At 44.1% G+C, this 4,528-nt stretch overlaps 1 pseudogene; it reads right to left on the bottom strand.

Annotated features, from left to right (window-relative positions):
- Positions 1 to 443: 443 nt before the first annotated feature.
- Positions 444 to 3,362, bottom strand: LOC122098032 (annotated as a pseudogene).
- Between the last annotated feature and the right edge of the window lie 1,166 nt (positions 3,363 to 4,528).

Raw genomic sequence — 4,528 nt, 5'->3', positions numbered from 1 at the left:
TTGAGAGATTGCTAACTTTAAAACTGGGCCAGGGAAAATAAAAAATATTGGCGTTTGTCATTCTCCTCTTCAAAATAGCAGGAACACCATGAATTTGAAACTCCTCTTGAGCACCAGTCCTATATTGCTAAGATTAAATCCTGCTGGCCAACTTTATATTTCAAATACATTGAAAGAATAAAAGGGATTCTTAAGAAGAATAAGGACTAAGAGTATAAAATGTATACTTCTTTATTTATATAAATAAGGCTTTCATACAATCATATTTAAAAGTAATCTGTATTTTTACATTCACCACCCGTGAGTTCCTGACAGGAAAGGCTGTGCATAATGATTCACAGCAAGAATCCCACTGCAGGACAACAGGAGCTCAGGAAAGCACCATTAATTTGAGAAGTAGGCAGGCTCTGACACTCCTGTTGCACTGCTAGCAATTGGAAGTCTTAAACTAGTTCCTCCACCAAGTCTTCTTCAAATTCCCCCTGTTCATCAGCAGTAGCATCTTGGCACTGCTGGTACTCAGACAACAGGTCATTGATATTGCTCTCAGCTTCAGTGAACTCCATTTCATCTATGCCCTTACCTATGTACCAGTGCAAGAATGCATTGCACTGGAACATGGCACTGAACTGCTCTGAGATGCACTTGAAGGGATCCTAGATGGCCATGTTGTTGCTGATGAAGGTGGCCGACATCGTGAGTCCATGTGGAGGTGGGGGAGGGAAGGGGCGATGTCATACACAGCCGTCTTCACATTGTTGGGGATCCAGTCTCCAACGTAGCTGCTGTTCTTGTTCTGCACGTTGAGCATCTGCTCATCCACCTCTTCATGGACATGCAGCCTCGGAAGATGGCAGCTGCTGTCAGGTAGCAGCCATGGCGGAGATCACAGGTGACCATCAAGTTCTTAGCGTCAAATATCTGCTGGGTGAAGCTCGGGCACTGAGAGAGCATGGTACTGCTGGCTGGCACGGCTGGTCAGGGGCACAAAGCCAGGCATGAAGAAGTGCAGGCGGGAAAGAGCATCAGATTCAAGGACAGCTTGTGCAGGTCTGCATTCAGCTGGCCAGGGAAGCACAGGCAGGTGGTAACCCCGCTGTTGGTGGCTGACACCAGGTGGTTCAGGTCGCCATAGTTGGGCATGGGCAGCTTCAAGTTACAGAAGCAGATGTTGTACAGGACCTCGTTGTCGATGCAGAAAGTTTCATCTCCATTTTCCAACAGCTGGTGGACAGAGAAGATCGTGTTGTAGGGCTCCAGCACTGTGTTTGACACCTTCAGGGAGGGCATGACACTGAAGGTGTTCATGATGCGGTTTGGGTACCCTTCTTGAATATTGTTGAGAATCCGGGTGCCCATACTTGACCTGGTGCCACCTCCCAAGGACTGGGCCAGCTAGAAACCCTGTAGACAGTCACACCTTTCTGACTTCCGCCTCACCACATCCAGTACCGGCTCCACCAGCTCGGCATCCTCTGTGTAGTAGCCCTTGGCCCAGTTATTGGCTGCCCCACTCTGGCCTATCAGACATGATGAGACACACTCTCCAAGAATATTTACTGTGACATTTGTATTGTGAAGACAATAGGACTCTTCTGGGCCAACCTTTGCTTTTACTTTAGATAACTTTGGTGAAATAAAGGAAATGTTTTCAATGTATCTGGGACCCTACAAATCACCCAGGTTCTAAAGAAATAAAGACAATATGGAGGAAGATACATTTTAACTCAAATCAACTACTTGTAGAAATGAAGAACAGAGCCTGCCTCAATACTGGAAATGTAGTTATTTTCACAGGAGGGACAGGAGCACAGTGTGATCATAGGAAAGCTAAGCTGCAAGCACTTGTCTGCACCTTGCTCACACATAGCTGTGCTTTGATTTCTGGTGTCCTGAAGTAGTTCTCTGTTATTGCCGGGCCTTTGAAATGACCAGCAGCGCTGAAACCTTGTTGGAGGCTTTCCCTGATTGCTGATCTTTCCCTTTAGAGGCTACTTTGTCATAGAGTGCTTGAAGAGTGGCACTGATCTGAGCTGTCTGAGTGGCCAGGGGCATGACTCCAGTGGACTGGAATAGGTGGGTTAGCTGAGGACAATATCTAGGTGTATAAAGGCTCAGCCCAGCACTGGAGTGCCTGGATGTTAGGACCCATAGACCATGATGACATACCAAATATGAAGTTGTCTGGCCTGAAGCTCTGGCCAAATGGTCCTAATCTCACTGAGTCTAAGGTTCCAGGCTCTACGTCCACCATGGTGGCTGGAGGAACATATTTTTTGCCTGTGGGGACAAGAGTTGACGTAGGCCTATAATTGACAAGAAACTTAGGGGCAGAGCTTATGATTTTAAGTGACTCTCAGCATTCATTACAGAAATTACAGCATTTGAGACATAGAAACAGAAAAGATTGGTTCAGCCATTGAGGGATTTTTTGAAGAGGGATTAGCAGTGGTTCTCTCACTTCAGCCCTCCCTTCTTTTCAGGCCTCCTGGTCACTTCCGCCTTTTGCACACCATCCCATCCCTGCCAATCCTCCGAGGCTAGTCAGTCTTTACTGATGCTGTCAATATAAGCTAGCTTATGTGGATTCAGAACAGGCAGAAGAAAGTAGAAATGCATTTGGAGTGTGGATGGAAAATGCCACTCAACTGTGACTACCCTTTTTGCCCCTTGGTCAATGAGACAGTCATGAGACAATCAAATTGCTTCAGCTTTCTTGTCATCAAGAGGTGATTCAAACTTATCCATTCTCTTTCTCGACACTGTCTCTTAAATTACAGAGGAACAATATGGTAATCTTGCTTCACAAAAAATGGAAAAGACAACATTGAAGGAAGAGCTCCTTGCTTCATGATGAGTGTTGGGCTGTTAAGAGCCAGTTGTCATTGTGGGAGTTTTTAAAGTTACTCACCCATAAACCCTTACAGGTGTCTTCCTTGTCAAGGTAATTCAAGTCATTGATTGATATTACCCTTTAAAACTTCCATGGAGATGTTGAATATTTTTGTGATTACCATCTTGTTGTGAGATGAAATCCATTTCTGACTTAGTAAGGAATGGACTTGAGAATTCTGATAATTCTCTTAGAACTTCAATTCTGAAGGAAGCTAAATAAATCTTGACAGGATAAGAACAAATATATGTGAATTAATCCTTCCTCTTCGTCCCTTTTCCTTCCCCAGTACTGTTAATTGGGCCACTGGCTCCTCTTCTCCAGTCCGCAAGTTCCAAATGCCTCAGGCCTTAACCCATTCCTTCTCCACCTCCTCGCATGTTTCTCGTCTCCATTCCTGCCAGTTTTCATCTTCAGGTTCACCTTTAATTCACCTGCTATTGTCTCTGCACATGCCAACACTGTACATTCCGCCAAATGTGGCTTGTCAAGGGAAATAATTATACACTATTTTCTTCTCATATACTTGTACTGTACTCTATAGTAAAACCACTGGCTACATAGCATGTACCTGTTAATAAGTATGATGTCATGTAGAGACACTTGAATGTGTGTGGCAGATTATTTGTAGGTTCTATACAAATACTATTTTATATAAAGAACTTGAGTGTGTGAAGATGTTGTTATTGGTGGGGGTCCTCGAGCCCATTCCATGAGGATACTGAGGGGTGATTGAATTTTAAGTAATGGTGCTGTTTTCATACTTCCTTTAAATGAATTTATTAAAAGACTACTTTTTCAGCCCTTTGTTTATGGATCACATCTGTAATCCTAGCTAATCATGAGGCTGAGATCTGCGGATCATGGTTCAGTGTTAGCCCAGAAGGGAAGGAAAGTTCTTGGAACTCCTATTTCCAATTAACCACACACATACACACACACACACACACACACACACACACACACACACACACACACACACACCACAACACAAAGCTCAAAGAGAAGCTCTATCAATTGAGCCACTAGTAGACTTCCATGTGAACAGTGACCTGATTGAGCCTCACAGGTGTCTGCTGGACCAGACATCCATTAAAAGGGCTAAAGGATGCAGATATCTCATACAGGCTGTGTGACATCTCTGATTGGGTCTGGGATGGATATGGCCACAGACTGACCTATGACCTTGAGAGTCACATAGCTCTCTCCTACAGACAATAAAACCCTGTACAAAGCATCCCAGTAAGTACCTTCCCTTAGGACCCCTCCTGTCTAGCAAGACATTTGATATTCTCTTCTTCAATATATCATTGCTGTTTTATTCTTCCCTCTGTATCCATGAACTCATTCTTTGAGATCATAGAGACAAAAGATGTGATTCAGTTATTAGGTTTTCAGTATCAATATGATGGCCTGCTTCAAAACAGACCTTTTTTTCTACTTCCTGGGCACCAAAGCTGGTGGATCCTGAATGCTTTTATCTTGAGCCCTTTTTGCGTTGCCACCAAACCTGTGCTAGAGTATCATCAGTGCCCAAGGGACACACCGGGAATGCGTTTGTTTCAATCACACATGGTATACCTAGGTGTTGAGTCTGCAAACATGATGGGTACTCACAGATGTGTGACTTAGTGA

The sequence above is a fragment of the Dipodomys spectabilis genome, unplaced genomic scaffold (genome assembly GCF_019054845.1).
Source record: "Dipodomys spectabilis isolate Male_0828 unplaced genomic scaffold, ASM1905484v1 ptg000453l, whole genome shotgun sequence".
Classification (NCBI taxonomy): Eukaryota; Metazoa; Chordata; class Mammalia; order Rodentia; family Heteromyidae; genus Dipodomys; species Dipodomys spectabilis.
Note: the sequence above shows the minus strand (reverse complement) of the source record. Positions and strands in the feature narration are given on the sequence as shown.